The sequence below is a fragment of the Cololabis saira genome, chromosome 5 (assembly GCF_033807715.1).
Source record: "Cololabis saira isolate AMF1-May2022 chromosome 5, fColSai1.1, whole genome shotgun sequence".
NCBI lineage: Eukaryota > Metazoa > Chordata > Actinopteri > Beloniformes > Belonidae > Cololabis > Cololabis saira.
Window position 1 is genome coordinate 42,318,944 of NC_084591.1, and position 19,896 is coordinate 42,338,839.

The window sequence follows — 19,896 nt, forward strand, 5'->3', positions numbered from 1 at the left end:
TTTGATTTGAATCTAATACATTTTATTTATTAGTGCCTTTCTGGCACTCAAGGACACTGCACATAGAATAGAATATAATAGAATAGAATAGAATAGAATAGAATAGAATAGAATAGAATAGAATAGAATAGAATAGAATAGAATAGAATGCCAGTGGAACAAGATTTTTTTGCTTGTAATGAGAAGATAAATCTTGTCCCACTGGCAGATTTTTCTACTTATTTCCAGTGAAAATTTACTTGAAACAGGTGAAAATTATCAAATATTATTTTTTCTGGTAATGACTCATGTTTTAAGTGTAATGACATTTTTTGACTAAAAATTAGATATTTTAACTAGAAATAAGACAAATATTCCTGGTAAGATTTTGAGTTTTTGCAGCTACAGGACAAGACTAAAACAGTTTGTCTTCAACAGAGCTTCATCCTAAATATGCTGCTATAGAGCTACAGTACGCTGTAGGGGGACTCCAACATGATCCACTGAGCGGTGCTCATTAACCCTCCTTCTCTTTTCTTTCTCACTTATTAATTACAAGTATCTCTTAACCATCATTGTTCTCCATTGTTCTTGTAGTTTGTTGTGCTCGTCTGCCCCCTCCTGTGAAAATGGTGGGATGGTTTGAGACAATTATGTTACTGTGGAAAACTATAACTATAAATACGGTATAAAACTCAGGCGCTGGTAATTGCCCCTGATGATGCCATTCCAGGGATCAACCAGTACTTTGATTAATTGAGTTTGAGCACTAAATCAAGCCTCAGAAATCTTGGTGTTATCTTTGATAAGGATTTGTCATGAGGGCATCATTCTAAATTGTTTCTTCCAATTGAGAAATATCTCCAAACTCAGGAGTATTTCATCAAAAGTTGATCTGGAGCTGGTTATCCATGCCCTTGTGATTTCTTGTTTAGACTATTGTAACAGTTTGTGTTCTTATCTGAAATAAAAGAGCTATCCTGTTTGCTGCAAGTTCAAAATTCTGCTGCAAGATTGTTGTCTGACACCAACCGAAGGGCTCATATTATCCCGAATCACACAGCCCTCCATTGGCTTCCCCTCTCCCTATGTTCCTTGAACTCTGCTGATGCTTTTAAGAGTAATCTCAAAACCCAATTGTTACTCTAAGCATTTTAACTACGGCAGAATATGGGTTGTTTTTATGACAATCATAATTATCATCATTGTATTTTCAGTTTATTGTATGTGTATTTTTATTGTTCTTTTGTGAAGCACTTTGTGACTTATGTCTGTGAAAGTTGCAATACGAATAAACTTTTTTATTTACTTTTTCTTATAATGCATGAGTGACAGGTGAGTGCCACTGTTATGTGACTATAATTTGTCTATAGCAAGCCAAGGATATTTTTGCCAAGTTTCTTCTCCAGAGAGAGCATGGCCAATGCATCAAGATGATACTTGATAGATAGATATGTGTTCCGGAGAAAGGTCTTGATTGTCTTCAGTGTTGAGAAGGATGTCTCAGATTCAGCGGTAGTCATAGGAGTTGTGATGATGATGTTAAGCAGATCCACAGTCCCTGAGAAGTAGTTCTGAGGATTATTCCCCATGAAAAGCTGGTACAGAGCCACAGCACCCCTGCAATTCTTGAACTAATTTGCTGTATGAGGGCCAGTTCAGTTTACTCTGTTATTTACAAGGCCACGTAAATGAACAAAAGAAAGATTCTGGTTGTGCTGTGTCTAGCATCTGATTAACATGCACCAGAAGTTTCATTTTTTTAGTTTCCATGTTTTTTTAACCAACTTATAAATACTTCATCACTGTCTTAGACTGAGATTGAACAGGGTCTATGTTCAACCAGGTCCTGTTGTAAGTATATGAAAGGGTTATGTCCATTAGACTCCAAAATGGGTGCAAAAAGTTCAGTCTGAGCATAAGGTGGGGGAGCTCTCACTGCATTATTTACTGCTTGTTTACAATTTCTCCACTGTTGTGTCCTCCTGCACCATTTTGCTGCTGCACTGCCATAAACTCTGTCTCACGCCCCTTTTCTAATTTAGTGTTAACCATTATCATAATTCAATAACGAGGACACATATAACTTCCTTCTTTTGTTTAACCACATTGCTCAATCTGGGCCTACCTTTATCTTCCCATATTTCATATGCATGTTTGGCTACTGGTACATTATCCATCAAACTCTGCATTTTAATTTTACTGGTGCTTAATGTCCCGGAAATTCTCGTCGGTTTCTACAGTCTGTAAGCTATTTTTAATTTCTTCTTTCTTTCTCTCTTTCTATACCATCTGCCTCTCAATCAACTTCCATGTGGTTTGAGGAAGCAATATGAGAGTAAAGGTCATAATTACTCACTAAGATGTGCTACAAAAAGTCTTATGGTTAGTTGTACTCACAATCCTATCAATGTTTTATGTGTCTGGATTTCCAACACCTTCAACCTTCTTAAGACAACTTACCAGATATCCTTCTAACACAAAAATCTAGTTTGGGGTGATTAGGTAACTTGCCTAGAGCAGATGTATGCTTACCATCCAGACATATAATTAACACATTTCCCTTTGGGCAGAGGTGTCAAGTAACGAAGTACAAATACTTTGTTACCTTACTTAAGTAGAAATTTTGGTTATCTATACTTCACTGGAGTAATTATTTTCAGACGACTTTTTACTTTTACTCCTTACATTTTCACACAATTATCTGTACTTTTTACTCCTTACATTTTAAAAACAGCCTCGTTACTCTATTTCATTTCGGCCTTTAAAAAAAAACTATCCAGTTAAATTGCTCCATCCGGATAGAGTGAATTTGGTTGTGGTTGTTTCAGATGTTCTTGTCCAGTTTTGTTCTTACATCCGTTCCCTCAGATTCCTGCAACTAAACTTGGATGTACATTCCAATAAAGGTTAGGATAAATGATAACATGCCTCTGAAGTTTGACTTTTTGCACCATTACAATACTTATAGGCAACTAGTCATCATATCTGCTGCTCTCTGAAACACATGTTAATGCTCAATAGTACACATATATGGTTCTTTAATATATTTGCATTATACTAAGATGCATTCATTTTCAATGGCTTTTGTCCTTAATGGCTTTTTCCCCCCTTACATTACTTTTACTTTTATACTTTAAGTAGTTTTGACTCCAGTACTTTTATACTTCTACTTGAGTAAAAACTTGAGTTGATACTTCAACTTCTACAGGAGTATTTTTAACTCTAGTATCTATACTTCTACCTGAGTAATGAATGTGAATACTTTTGACACACTTTTGCCATAACCTTTACTACCAACCCAATACACTTTTCCTGTTCTCCTGGGTTCAACACTAAGTGAATGCGGTAATCTCTAATAGACTTTCACTCAGTTAATTCCCCACAATATAGATCAAATCAGGTAATCGTCCCACAATTTCCCACAACACAAAATCACAACACGCTTTTCTTGGCACTCATTTCATTAAATGTATGACTGGCTTATGTCCTCTGCTACTCCAAACACAGCAGCCACTCACAGACACCATGCATGCACATGTGGCACCCACAGGTGATGTATGAAAGGAGTTTGCCACTCTGAAAATCTTCAGTTTGATCCCAGATCAATCAATGGCTCATTTCCCTAAAAACCACTCCGGAAATATTCAGAGCTCAGTCTCATCAGACTGATCAACTGTTTTATCCACATGGCCCCTTACCTCATCCAATCACTAATGCCTCACTTCTTTCCCCTACATGTGTTTTCTATATGCTTACACTTTACATGTGATCCGAGGCATTCAAAAGAGTAACTACAAAAGATTACATTTCCTTTTGAAAATGCAGGGTGGAAAGCTGCGATGCTGAATGGGAGTTGAACTTTTCGGGAAAAAAACACCAGAACTGTTCATAGTAGGCTACTTGTACTCAGAAAACTGCAAAAGGGTATATGATATATAAGATATATAAGACCTAGATTCTGAGGAGCAAGAAAGAATGTGGTTGTAGTAAACAACTGACAAGTTTATTGCCATAACAAACACACCAAATATATATATATTATTATCACAATTACAGTGACAAAAAAAGAACCCAAAATAAAATAAAATAAAATAAAATAAAATAAGGAATAATTTCCTTCTAACCCTTGTTCAGTTCTTACTGTACTGGTAATTTTCCTTTTGCGGTTTCCTGTGCTGTTCCGTGTCTCTTATGTACAGTACCCGGGTAGGTATAAGTGTAGGTGTACTTCCTTAGCTGGGAAATCCTGAGAGTTTCAAGATGATCTCACTGTCAGTTCCTTCAGCAGCTGGCCAGTCTACTAACAGGAATCTTCAAAGCGTCGTCCGCAGGTCTGGCTCGCCGTCACTTGTGAAGACTTCACTCATTCAATCGAAGGGTCTCAAAAAAACAGTCTACACATATTGTGCAGATAAAACAAATAAAAATGACTTAATCACTTATGTACATTTCAAATCATCATACATAAAATGTCAGGTTCAACTGTGGCAAGTTTACATTTTTAAACTTATAGAGATAATCTCCCCCCTGAAATTGTTTTTAACAGTCTTTAGACGTGAATTTTCTCAAGCCTTCAGTCATAAAATTAGAGCATTCATTTTTTAACTTGTGCTCAATTTTAAGAGCACATCCAATATGAAATTATATGAACATACGGTATTTTAACTAAATGTCATGAATTCAACATGTAAAGTTCCAAAATACTCCGACTGGTTTTCACCAACATTCTACAATGTTATATGGTCTTAATATGAAGGTGTTAGCTTCACGTATTACTACTACCACTCATATAGCAGATGCTTTCATCCAAAGCGACTTGCATCTAAGGGAACAAACACACCATTTTGCCCAGGGAGCAATTAGGGTTAAGGCCTTGCTCAAGGGCCAAGGGTGATTCATCTTGGTTGCCTTTCCAGGGCTTGAACCTGGTCCTCCAGACCCAAGCCCTCTGTAGCCACTAGACTACCACTATTACCACTATACCACTACCCCATATTATTGAAATCACCGGAGTTCTATTAGTATGTAACACATAATCCACATTTTGGTTCTGGTTTTTATAAATAAACGTGCCTTGTCTTGCCTTAGTTTTATTTGGGGTGGTTCTGGTTCTGTCTGAGATTAAAAAAAAATTAATACAATTTAAAGTGTAATGTTTCAAAAACATTTTCAAAAGCTGAATCAATCAAGCATTTGATGAGGGTGGGGATTAGATCGTCAAAAAAAAGCTGTTTCTTCTCATCAATGCAGGATTAATTTAACAGCTCATACGACCAATTTAAAGCCTAAATAAAATCAATAAAGGCTCAATCAGATGGGGTTGATCATCTCAGTGCAAGGAACAGTTGATTTTGGGGAATACCTTCAGAACACTAAAAGACCAACAGCATAATAGAGGAATGCACTTTTCTGGTTAAGATTTTCAAGTATTTGTATTGTAATTATGATGGAATACTGTTTATCCATTTGTACTTTTTATTTTATGAAAAACATAAAACTAGCTATTTTAAGTTTTAATCTGTCAAAGCTTGTATTCCAAGCACCTTTTGGGGGTCTTTTCTATAATTTCCTTCTTGCATAGTAGAAGGGGGGTATCACCCACGACTGACATAAACTGTCTGGCCATGAAGGATGTACAATAGATTACACTGGAAGACAGAAAATGCAAGGTTTTAAAATTAAAGGGACACTTTATATCTAGTGTAAATAGAGCTCAATTGGCATTCCTGAGTTGGGAAGGGAAATTATAATAGTCAGTGAAACACAGCTTCATTGTTTTGTTGATACTGATTAAAGAGTACTACTGGGAGCTGACCTCTTATTATAATTTGAGGTTGAAAGAAATTTAGAGCATATTCCAGATGTGGAACTCTCCCTTTTCCTCCTCTTCTTCCATTATTCAAATCTTAAATATCTTAACGACCTGGCGGTGGGTATAAAAAGGTCTTGAAGGCAAGAACAAGTTTTGCAAGAACCCTCAAAAAGAGACAGCAGAATCAGAGAAGCTGCACAGGAGCTGGAGCCACAGAACTGAGCAAGTGAAGCAAAGAAGTCATAAGGAGCAAGTTTATCTGGATTAGGATAGAAGTTTTGTCAAATATGAAGACCATTGGGATCATTATGCTCATGCCGAGTCTTTATCACATTGCTGTATCTTCTATTCAGGTAAGTATGCGTTCTTTTGACCTTGATTTGTTTTTACGTTCCCCTCTTTGCGTCTTCAGAAATGGAAAAATGAAATAAAATCTCAGAAGTGGAAAGTTTTGGCATTAAACTCTTGTAACATATGTCCATCCTGGTTAAAACTTTGGACGCCAAGAAATCATGGAGTAGCCTATAGATAATGGATGGATGGATAGATGCACAAGTTTCTTCAAACTTAATTCATCCATTTAAATTTCTCAAAGCATTGCATAACGAGGGCTGTATGATACGTAAGTACATTTTTATTCATGTAGCACCTTTGCATCTTGTCAAGTGATGTGTAGCTACTAAATTTTAGCTTCCATGTTTGTCTATAGAAGATTTATATATGATATAAAATAGATAAGTCAGAAATAAACAAAATAAAAAGCTGGAAGTAATTCCAATCCAAACTTGTCTTAAATTAAATTTAGAAATGATATATAAATAAAAAAAATAAAAAAAATGATGAATAACTGAGTTACAACAACATTTGGCAGATGTTACAGATCAAATGTATCCCTTTTTTCTCCATTTACTTCAGTATCTTTGGCTTAATGCAACTGTTCTCAAAGTTCTTATTGGTGTGTGATTGATGGTTGATGGTCAGTACTGATGATCAGCCCAAAATGTTTTCTGCTCCTTTGCGGTTTTACTTGTCCAGTCAAAAGAATTTCTCTGAAACTCATAGAAATCGTCTGAGTAGCAAAACAAGACCCAGATGTAAATGCTGTGCCTGGGACTTTGTGTTGTCCTGTATTTCAGCTGTCAGCAGAATATAAACTGAAAAACCTTGCCTTCATGTAACAATCTCCCATCAGAAACCAGTGACAAGTATGCATTCAGTTAGGACTTTCTATGGGCTTCTATTTCCTTTAGAAATAGCTTATTGACGTCAAACTTTGATTCCATGAGGACATTTTTGACCTTTATTTTAGCTCATTATTCTGAACTGTGAATTAACTTTGTTTTTAACATACTACTCAGTTTAGAAACATATAATTTTAGTTCCGATAATGCTGAAGTTGAATAGTGTTGAAGGTTTTAGAAGGAATTGTTTCTGAAAAACTGCGTTACAAAGCCCTTACACTGCTGCCATGCAAACTGTTGAAAAAAACCAAACTGAACTGTTCACTGTCGTATCAAAGTAGTTGTAGAGTCAGATCACATGGTCAAGTATACGTTTTTGTTTTCTTTTTCTCTTTTTAGCAGCTAAAATGCTGTAGTTAGCATGGGACAAGATCATCTGTGCTGCAGTCAGGTAGCAGCATCATTAGTTTTCTAACATGTTCTTGTTGTGTCCACAGGATTGTCCATCTACTCACGAGCTGTTGAACTCATTGCGACTTGTGGAGAAGATGTTGGGGGTACATGAGACGTCGTACCAGGAAGGCCTGCGTTACCTCAGGAAGAAGATAATTGCTCTTCACAACAGCACCATGGTTATTTTCAATATTCACCAAAATGGTAAGGGAGGAATTTATTTTGTTGCTGTATGTCTCTGAGGAAAAATGAGGCCTTTAGAAAACAAAGACGCCAGGAAGATTCTCAGTTGTAAATCTTGAGAAAAATATTGATATTGGATAGGAAAATGACAAAAGCCTCACTCATGTCAACTGTTGAGTTCAAAGTTGATAAAATCATTTTTTTGATAAAATAGAAGGAATAATAAGTCTGATCTAGATCACATCATAAAGCATGACAAATAAGCAAAAGTTTCTCATGTGGATAAACCTCGTGTCAGAATGTAAATTAAACTGTCCCTGTCTGCTTTTAGCATCTTGTCCTAAACCTGAAACCCCAGATCACGGGCGCAGATTGGGCAGAGTGTTTGATGTTGGACATGAAGTTCACTTCGTGTGCAAACCAGGATATGAACTGATTGGGTCACGCACCCAGATCTGTCTGGAGTCTTTGAAATGGAGCGGCGAGCAGGCTCTGTGCAGACGTGAGTGATACTACTGGACAACCTTCAAGTCCTTCAACATTGCATACATATACACACATATACTATATAGATAAATAACCTGTATATATCTATATGTCTTTCAGGCCACATCACTGCCAACTCAAGAGCTTCATCCTCATCCCCCACTTCTGCTGCCTTATTAGCATCAGCACACTTCTCCCCCTTGGCATCCTCACTGTCTTCATATTCAGCTTTATCTCCCACACAACCGTCTCCCTCCTCTTCCTCCACGGCTCACTGCTCATATTTCCGAGGCTCTAAGCAATGCACTTGTGATGTGGGCTTCAGCATGTCAGACCGCAACATCTGCACAGGTAAGAAATCTGTATACATATATATATATATATATATACATATATATATATATATATATATATATATATATATATATATACACACACACAGAAATTTAAATAAAAACAGAATGCAATGATTTGTGGATGTCATAACCCATATTTTATTTCCAATAGAACAAAAACAACATGTTTAGATTTTGGAACTAAGATATTTTTTAATTTCATGGAAAATATTTTCTAATTTTTAATTTGATGGCAGCAACACATCTCAAAAAAGTTGACCAGGGCAATGTTTACCATTGTGTAGCATCCCATCTTCTTTTAAGGAGAGGAGAGGTTTGATGCTAGTCTTGCTTCTCAACGGTCCTAAGTCTTCTTTTCTGGTTTTTCGGATGCTGGATTTTTTTGTTTCACTATGTGCCAAATGTTTTCTCTTGGTAAAAAAGGTGTGACTGCAGGCAGGCCAGTTCTGAGCCTGGACTCTGCTTCTTTGCAGCCATGCTGTTGTGGTTTGTGGTTCAGCATTGTCTTGCTGAAATATATACTGTAAGGCCCTCTCTGAAGGAGACATTGTCTGGATGGGAGTATATGGTGGTCTAAAATCTCTATAAACTTGTCAGGATTCATGGTGTCTTTCCAGATGTGTAAGCTGCACATGTCATAGATGCAGACTTTAGAACTAAGAACAAGCTGGACCAGAACTCCCTTCTGTCGTCCACAGGACACTGTCCATAGTTTCCAAAAAGAATTTTCAAATGTTGATTCATCTGACCACAGCAGTTTTCCATTTTGCCACAGACCATTTCAAACAAGCTTTGGTCCAGAGAAGACAGTGGTGTTTCTAGACCAGGGGTCGGCAACCCAAAATGTTGAAAGAGCCATATTGGACCAAAAACACAAAAAACAAATATGTCTGGAGCCGCAAAAAATAAAAAGTCTTGTATAAGCCTTAGAATGAAGGCAACACATGCTGCATTTATCTATATTAGCTATAACTGGGGGAATATTTTTTTGTTCATTATGCACTTCAAGAAAAAAGTTGAAATGTCGAGAAAAAAGTCAAAATTTCGAGAAAAAAGTTGAAATGTTGAGATTAATGTTGAAGTACAATCTCGAGAAAAAAGTCGAAATGTTGAGAAAAAAAGTTGAAATGTCGAGAAAAAAAGTAGAAATGTCGAGATTAAAAAGGAAAGGAAAAAGGAAGAAAAAGAGAGAAAAGAAAGAAAAAAAGAAAGAAAAAAAAGAAAAAAGAGAAAAAAGGAAAAAAAGAAGAAAAAAGGAAAAAAAATAAAAAAAGGAAAAAAAAGGGAGCCACTAGGGTGGCGGTAAAGAGCCGCATGCGGCTCTGGAGCCACGGGTTGTGTTCTAGATTATGTTCACATATGGCTTCCTCGTTGCATGATAGAGCACTAAACTGTATTAGTGGATTGCACAGCGTACTGTGTTCACAGACAGTTATCTCTGGACGTGTTCCTAAGTCCATGCAGTGATTCCAGTAGAGAATAATGTTTGTTATTAATGCAGTGGTGCCTGAGGGCCCAAAGATAACAGTTTTAATCTTCGGCCTTGTCCCTCGCGCACAGAGGACCATCCCGATTCTCTCTATATTTTGATGATATTATACGATGTAGAAGGTGGGATCTAAAAGCTATTTGATATTTCGCATTGAGTGGTATTTCCTAAAAGTGTTCTACACAGTCTTTATAGTGGGGTTTTTTTTTGACAGTTTGTCAGAGATTGCTAAACCTCTTTACATCAGGGAGGTTCTTCCTCTCTGAAATGCTCCTTTTATAACTAGTCATGTTGCTGATCTGCTGCCAATTAACCAAATCAGCCGTTAAATCCTCCTCCAGTTGTTGTTGATTTGTGAAATTACTTTTCAACCTTTTGTTGGTCCTGCTTCAACTTTCTCAAGATGTGTCGGTTCAACATCTGATGTTCACAATCCAATGGCAATAAAATTTGGGTTTGAGATTTGCAACTCATTGCATTCTGCTTTTATTCACATTTGATGCTTTACACGTCCCAATGTTTTTGGAATCGGGGTTGTATATGTATGTACTATATATACAAATATACTGTATGTAATGTGCTGTGGAAAAGTCTTAACAATCATTAGTTTTGCTGTTTTATCAGAGTTTAAATTACCATTCATATTTTCTTGATAAAAATACTTTAAATAGAGTATTAGAGGTAGACTGATTAATTGGCCTTAGAAAAAAAATTGTAATCAATCTCTGGACAATATGCACACAATATCAAAACAAAATGACTATTCAAGGGAGATTCAGTATTTAGTGTTGTGTAGTATTTTAGTTTTACTTCCTTTAAAACCAAGCACATACTTAACTTTTTAAGACATTCCCCCATCGCATGTTTGCAATGACTTAATTGGGATTCTATTCTATCTAGGTTTATTTTAAGTTCTTAATACATCTTGAAGAAAGTGGCCAAGAAATATGCATGTGATTAAAAGTTTTTTATTTGGCCTTGTTTCTTTAATTTTTTTACTCATGGGTCTCTGCACCTAGAGACACTGTATATTGTTAAATATGCTACATAAGTAAAACTGAAAATAATTGAATATTTGTATTATATATTTACACATTGGATTATAACACTTAATTAGACAACCACTTATGACCACTACAGATCCATTCCTGTTTCAGATATCGATGAATGTCATCTTTTCCAACGGGATCAGCCTGGCCAGCTCTGTATGGATCAGTGTGTAAACACACCCGGCAGCTTCCGCTGCATCTGTCCACCCGGATACAACCTGGCACGAGACGCTCGCAGCTGCACTGGTGAGAGCTCACACGGCATCCAAGACATAATCAATTATTTGTTAGAGAGAGAAATGTGGGAATTTGTGTTAGTAATTCTCACCTCTCACTTTTGATATCCAGACATTGATGAGTGTGAAAACCGGATGCACGATTGCAACACAGACCATATTTGTGTGAACACCTTCGGAGGTTTCCAGTGCATGAAAGTGAAGTGTCCTCAAATGAAAAACGTCACATACATCAAGTCTTCTCCCATGTAAGAGAATATAGTACTTTTGTACGTATATTCTTATGTATAGTACATGTGTGCTGTTCGTAATGAAACTCATTCTCTGTCCACGCTCCTGCACTTCCTCATTTTACCACCAAGTCTCCTTTTCTACTTTCCTTCCAGATGACACACCAAGTATTCTCTTACCTGTCTCACTTCTGGAAGAAAGTGTTCCCTACAGCTATTCCCATCCTTTAAGCAAAATCTAACATCATCTGTGCTTTTATGACCCCATCTTAGATACCAAGCCATCCCATCACTTCCTAATCACCTCTGTTGCATTCTCCAACACTCTTTCCTCTCTGGAGATTCACTCCATCACGTCATCTACTTCACTCCAGATTTCCCCCTTCTCTTCCAACTCACATCCCGCCTGTGTATCACAACTACTGACATTAAACATCACACCTTCAATTTCTAGCTTTAGACTTATAAATGTAACATTCTTTTCACCACCAGAACATTCCTAACAAGCTTTTCCTTCAAGATAACTCCAACTCCATTCATGTTCCCATCTACACCATCGTAAAACAGCTTGGACCCTAAACTCCACCTTCCTCCTCTGCATCATGTCACCCAACTCTCCAGCTTTTCCCGTCATAGTCCCAACATTTAAAGTTCCTACTCTCATCACTAGTCTCTTGCGTTTCCTCTTTTCTTTTTGCTTATTGACATGCTTTCTTTATCCCCTTCTTTGATCGACATGGGCCCAGTTTGTATCGCCACCCTTTAGCTCAACAACATTGCTGAATAAATTTATGGTTGCATATAATTTTGTCTCATGCAGTACTAAAAAATAAAGTTGGTATTTGACTAATGCTAGGTATAAATTATAGGTAGGTAAAAATCTAATTGGCAAATGTTTCAAAATGGCAGTTTTGGGCTGCTGGGTGGCACAGTGGTTAAAGCAAGCGGCCCATGTACTGAGGCTACAGTCCTGCAGAAGTTGCATGTTTGAGTCCCAGCCTGGTCCCTTTACTGCATGTCACCCCCATTCTCTCTCTCTCTTCCCCCTTCCTATCTACACCTGGAATAAAGGCCAGTTGAGCCAGCAAAAAAAATCTTAAATGTTTTTTTAAATGGGTGTTGAACAGCCAATCAAATTTCAGAGGCAAATATTTTATAGACTCATTTATAATGGCATCTATATGTTTAACCACATGGCCACTAGGAAGTGCTAAAATATACAGACTTGTTTGGCCTCATGTCTTCATGAACTGTCAGCTTCATCTTAGTCCTTGAAAGCTCCAGAGTCAAACTCACTCATTTACACTATTTCCAACATAAAAAAAAAGTACTAAAAGTGAAAGTAAAATAAACTAGTCTGAGTTTACCACAAAACCAGGATAGCAGGTTAAACTGGGATATTCCGGTTATCCTGGCTGAATTAAACCTGGATTAAGTTTCACAAAAGCAGTAGCACATGCATTTCCATGTGCTGTTACAACCAGGCTTAGTTAAAAATTGTCAAATTTTTGCCCATATTTGAATGACGTTGTCAATGATGAAGCACTTATATTGAGAGGGGCTTCTTGGCTTTTCCTGACAATTATCTTCACGAGCGCTACTGCTTTTCTAAGGATGCCATCTGCTACCTGTGCAGACCACTGCGTCTCCAAATTCAGCACTGCACCAAGTGGAGCCTTCACTGTTACGCAGATGATCTGTGTTGGGCTCAGACATTTCACAAGTGGTCCCATGGGGGGGGGGGGGGGGGGGGGACACAGTCAGTGACTGTCCCTCCTTGGATCCCTTCTAAACCTGGGGCCTGTACTACGAAGCGGGATTTGGGGTTAGCGAGGTAACTTCAGGTTTAACCCTGGGTTTTCAGGACTACGACGGTGGTTCACTTCTCACCGGGGTACATCGCCATGGTAACTTATGCTGAACCGCTAACCTGCTCCGGAGCAGGTTATGTTCGAGATACAGATCGCCGGGTGTAAAAGCACCGCCCACTGACCAATCAGCTCTCTTGGAAAATGACATGCCCTTTCGAAGAGAATCCAGTGGAGCTTGGTGCGCGGATCGTGAGAGGATCCCTCCGAAGAGAACGCGTATTCAGGGACCACCAAAACCCCTTTGCTTTCCCTGATGAGTACCTGTATGAACGATCCAAAAAAAAAGGAAAAAAAGAAAAAAGAGGTGGAGGAGAAAATAAAAAATAAATCAATCAATGAATAAATAAAACAAATCATCACCCAAAATCCGATGTACAGTCAATCCAAAACTAATACCAATTAAATAAATAAATCAAGAAGAAATGAAAAAGAAGATGCATTTGTAAGGGGATAGCAAAAAAGGGATTTTCAATTTCGTCCCTCGAACATTCTGAGAAGTCACTTTAAAATACTAAATACCCCCCTCCTGAAAAAATAAAAAATTAAATAAAATAAATAAAAAAAAACAATTCTTTGGTACAGCATCAGCACAAGTTATCGGTCAACAACAATAGTTATAGAACCAATATATACAGACTGTCTCAGAAAATTAGAATATTGTGATTTTCTGTAATGCAAACACAAAAACAAAAAAAATGTCATACATTCTGGATTCATTACAAATCAACTGAAATATTGCAAGCCTTTTATTATTTTAATATTGCTGATCATGGTTTACAGTTTAAGATTAAGATTCCCAGAATATTCAAATATATGTTTATATCCCTATGAATTTAAGCATTTATACAGTCAGCGATCTTTTGCCAGCTGTCTTTCCTGCATTTTGCAGCTGCAACTGTGTTGCTTTTTGCCTGTATTATATGCCTATACTCATCATATTTCCGTAAAATTATTGTTTGCTCTTCGCTACTGAAATAAGCGGCTCTGACAGCGGACTTCTCCATGCTTGCGATTGGTCATGCGCTGAAAACACCGCCCCTTTTATGTGCACGCGCTCATATCCAGATTGGAGAAACCTGGGTTGATATACCGAGTTGATAACCACCGTCGTGTGACCGCTTAGCGTGATTGCAATTGTCCGGGTTAGTGAATCTGGATAAGGAAAAGATATCCTGGGTATGTTGAACTTGCTTCGTAGTACAGGCCCCTGGCCTCCTTTTATTTATATCAAGGGCCAGCCGGTGGACCACCCCCTGTGCCAGACACAAGAGCCTTTGTTTTAACAGTTAAAATAATTACGGGATGAAATAAGTGAGCAGGCTCCTTTTAAGTCAGTACAAGTCATTTGTACATTGTAGTCATTTGTTCCAGATACTTACCAGTCTGCAAAATGTTCTTATATGTAATCTTGACCTGTGGCCAAGTCCTCTTTGGTCCAGTCATGTTCGTTCTGGATCAATATTGATATGATGTGGAACAAAAAAGGGTAACATTAATTTATTTTTGGTGGTGGTAAGGTAAGGACAGGAAATGGGTATAGAGAGATGGGGGAACACGCACAGGAAAAAGCAATAGGCCAGGATTCAAACCTGCGCTGCCTGCACTAGGGCTCTGTAAGCGGTGCCTGCTCAACCCAAAATTAATTAATCTGCTTTACATTATAAACTTCCACCATTCATTTATAAGTTTAAAGTTTTAATTTGAGGAAATGTCAAGTAAATCCTTAAATGATATGATTATAACATTTTCTGTTAAGAGAAGAGGTTAGAAAATGTGAGCTAGGCTATTTACGCATTCAGGCAATCCGCTATTTCTCGCCATTCACTTTGTCACTCCTTTCTTTATATGTGCTCTTCATAAACCTCCATCAAAAGATGTTGCTCATTTGGTGAGAAGCATGGCGCACACAATTGATCTATTGTAGAATCAGTGAATGTGTGATCGATCTCCTGGTCTTTTGAAGAAATCTGTGGACGTACATTTACCTGGATTACTTCCACCTGGATTTACAAAGCTGCACCTCTTAAGTCTGGTGTGGCCTTTGTGAAACAGGTGAAGTCAGGATTAACTGATGGCGCTATGTCAAACCTGGATTTATCTGTTATTCTGGATTTCTTAATCCTACTTTCGTGAAACAGCCCTCTGGTCACTCACCAGTATTAAAATAAAAATCAGGCTTATTAACTACCAAAATCATCAGGAATAATTAATTGTTACTGAATTAGTTGATAACAAGACATTAAATAAACTTATATGTATTTATTTATTTTTTTTTTTTTACAGTATCTAAAAGACTGGCAGGTGCCATTTTTCCTGGTACTATTTAAAAATAACACTAGTATATTAACTTAATTCAAAATCATTCATATAGTAATCCCTCTTTGCAGAGCAGAGGTAAAAACACAGCACCCTGCTCCAAGGGTAAACGACGGAAGAGTGTTAGGGCCAGGCAGGAGAAAAATAAAAATAATATTTTACAGGAGGAAGATTTTTTTTTTTATTATGCACTTTTAGAAAAAAGTTGAAATGTTGAGAAAAAAGTCGAAAAGTCGAGATTAATGTTGAAGTAGAATTTCAAGAAAAAAGTCGAAATGTTGAGAAAAAAGTCGAAATTTCGTGAATAAAGTTGAAATGTTGAGAAAAAAGGCGAAATTTCGACTTTATACACAAAATTTCAACTTTTTTCTCGAAATTGTATTTCAACATTAATCTCGACGTTTCGACTTTTTCCTCGACATTACGACTTTTTTCCTCAAAGTGCACAATAAAAAAAAATCTTCCACTCTCAAATCTTTTTTCTCTTGCATGGCCCAAATATTATTCCGTAGTAAACCACATATAACAAAAGTAAAAACTACGCAAATCAGATATTTGCTATGATTGACTAACTTTTTGTGCTTCTTCAGGCGCTGTGAGAAAAGCCCTTGTCTGCTGGGAGACAGAACCTGCACCCGGGCCGCAAACGGCATCAGTTTTCACTTCCTTGCTGTGGTTTCCAACGTGACAGTCCCCCGCATCCTCCTCCGGGTGTCGGCAGCTCGTCTGTCGGGGAACTCTCTCCGGTTTGGCCTGTTCCGGGGTCGAGGACAGGGTCACTTCAGCGTGCAGCGCACGGGGCCCCAGACTGGAACCCTGCTCCTGGTGACAGCAGTGGAGGGTCCGGCCTCGCTGGAGGCCCACGTGGAGATGTGTGAACTGGACCACAACACCGTGCTGAGCTGCTACCTCACCAAGGTCACCCTGTTTGTTTCCCAATACGTATTCTAACAGGAGACCAGTCAAAAGTTCTCACATGCTCAGCGTTGTTTAAAGGGGACCTATTATGAAAAAACACATTTTTTCTTGCTTTCACATATATAAAGTGGTCTCCCCTCAGCCTGCCAACTCAGAGAAGGAGGAAAGCAACCAAATTCTGCAGTGTCTGTACAGCCGCCCGGATGAGCCGTCCAATGTGATGTGGATCTACGAGCCGTTCAGATTCTGCTACCGTCGTTACGTAACCAAAATGCAAACCACGCCCACAACTAAACACCGTGTCCTAACTGCATGCGAGTGTCCGACTATCGCGTCGCACTGTAGTGAAATGAGGAGGAATCATAGAGATAATTTCTCATTTCAACTAACTGGATCAGCCGTTCCTCATCCATGACTGTTTCCTGCAGCGCTTTCCACCGGCTTTCAACGCGAGCAACAGGAAGAGAATAGAAGCAGGGCGTCTGACAAATGTTCAGCTCAAAACGGCGCGCAGTGACACCAGTTAGGACAGTCCAATAGAAAATAAAGCAATGGAATTGATTTTGTCGCTGATGCTCGCTCACCTCGCATGCACTGACACGGTGTAACTCCGCCGGCCGGAGCTTCCTCTATTTTTTCGTAGCGGTGTATCGCGTCATTCAGGCAGCCAATCAGCACAGAGCCTCATTATCATAGCCCCGCCCACTCAGAATCCTGCATAGATAATGAGGTTAGAAAATGGGAAGATAAAGACATGGTTTAGAGGCTGAATTTCTCTTTTATTTAGCAAAAATAATCAAAAGCTTGTTTTTAAGACATCCAAGGCCTGTTTAAAATAGGTATTAGATGCCATAATAAGTCCCCTTTAACATTGTGTAACAGGTTTTTTTCATTTCCTGACATGATATATGCCCTTAAATCTTTTTTCTTCCAAAATGTCTTTACTCTGTACCCAACACCGTTGTCAGTTTTAAATTTGGATTTATATTTTATTTAAAAAATATTATATTTACAGTTTTAAAGAAAATTGCTGCAATCAAAAAATAATGCCCCACAGACAAAAAATGTCACAATTATTCTGATGTTTGACTAGACTGTGGCAAAACTAACAGCCTTCTGACATTGTATGATCATTGTTTCCATTGTATTGATTTGAATTAAAAAACCACTTCGTCAAGAGAATCCAAATAACACGAACAGTTCCCTGAAAGCCATGACCAACAATTTGGTGCAAATGCTTATACTACTTACTTAGAATTAAAGAACATAAAATGTTATCTCCAGTGTTAGTGAACTGACAAATTAACATGGTTGTTAGACCTTTAACTTTTCTAAATGCAGAAAGAAGTTTGGGTGGTATAATGGACAACAAATTCTTTGGCATGAGGAAATCAGTGCTGGAAAGGGTGTAAATAAAACACGAGGATCTAGAAATATTTGAGTAATACACGTGACGTTAATGTTCTATTTCTGCCGACCATGACTACAGTGACTCCCTAATATTAAGTAAGGCATGAAGGTATCTGTGAGTATATGTGAATATTGTTCCAAGGATCTCCTCTTTGTTGTGTATCTGTTAATTGTCAGTGCTCAATAAAAAAACATGCTTTGTCAAAAACTGTTGGTGCTTATATAGTTTAAGATTTTTTCGACACACTGATTTTGCTTTAGGAACGCTGTCCAATCTTTGCATTATGCTGATTCAATCACACTTAGAAAACAAGAACAAACAAAACAAAAAACATTTTCTGAACTTTCAGCTGCAAAGACTCTCTGAGCTCATTGGCTGCACGATCAGCCATCACTGATCAGAGCAGATCATGGGGCAGCTTGGTGGATGATCTCAAATGAAAAAAATACATTGAATTAAAGCTGCAAGCAGGTTTGATTGGGCCCTCACACACATGGCCCCCGATTATTGGGTACACCCCATTTTAGCATGTCCTTCATGCTGCTGTTCTAACTTCAATGAAGGCAAAAAGTGGTTAAAGGACACAACATTCAAGTACTTTTTATATTTTCCTCATTGTTCTTCATGTGTTCTTTAATAAAACTAGTAACTTTGATGATTTATATTCCATTTTTGTAATAATTTTAAACATTTTGTCAGTGTCCCTGAGAATGCTGTCCACCTTGTAGTTATGGGATAACTGACCATTCAACAGATCAACTGATGTAATTAGTAACATCATCAACACCATTTTGTCTTTCTTTACTGAAAGTTGGCTCAACTGCTGCAAATAAATGTACAGAAGGGGAGATTTCAACATGTCATTCAAAAGTCATGAATCAGGACCGAGCAAGAGAAGAAAAAAAAAAAGGCAAGACACAAGGAAACTCGTGCTTTTTTTTCTTTAAGGTGGGTAGGTAGTTAAAATAAACTTTGTAGCACAAACACCTGAGCTGAGACATATTAGATATGTCTCCAGTCTGTCTAGACTGGAGAATTGTGTTTTTCCAGCGGTCCTATTGAACATTTATTGAATACCTCTGCATTCACCTCTGTTGAACAGAGGTAAAATGACCAGCTGGTCATGTATATAAGCTATAAACTTCAGCCAATATGCAATATATTGGCTATAGTTTTATATCGATTTATGTTAACAAGTGTTCAACCTCATCAACGACTTCCAGAAACTAGATAAATGTGTATCTGTAAAAGGCACACGTGCATGTATAGTCCTGATTTCAGACCTGCTTTGAGGTTGTTTGTGGGGGATTGAGGTGGTTTTGATGAGTAATTGTTGGCTATTTGTGACTCAGTTATTTATTTCAGTTTTAAGTTTTTCATTCAATGTTTATTTATAATTTCAGGTTGAGGTTTTTTATTTTATTTGACTCATACAGTCAAACAACTGTATTTATACTTACAGTACGAAAAAATGTATTACTTTCAGTGGAATTCTCAGTTTGTTTCCATGTTTGGATTGAACTGGATTTGTTTCCGTCTGGGAAGAGAAAACAGCGGTGCATCAGAGATGGGGGTTAGGACATTAAATGGATAATTTTCCATTTGGATCATTTTCTTTTTTTCTTGTTTTACCTATGCGGGAAATTGACGACGGGAAACACTAACACTATATTTAACTGTGTTCTGTGAGGTTTGTACGTATGTATAGACCCTGAATAGACTAAATCTAATCTTTACATTTGTGTATTCTGTTCACATTGTTGAGTCAAGTGCAAGAGTCAAAACAACATATATTTATAGTAATAAATAAAAGTGTGTAAAGTAGTGTGGATCATGTTCGCAATTTTCTTGAACAGAAACCGAGTTCTCCCGTCCCCGTTAATGTCATCAGTTCATCAACATCTTGGGCCTGAAACTAAAAAG

General features: G+C 37.7%; 1 pseudogene; it reads left to right on the forward strand.

Annotated features, from left to right (window-relative positions):
* Window positions 1-1,303: 1,303 nt before the first annotated feature.
* LOC133444903 (fibulin-7-like) lies at window positions 1,304-16,595 on the forward strand (annotated as a pseudogene).
* The last annotated feature ends 3,301 nt before the right edge of the window (window positions 16,596-19,896 follow it).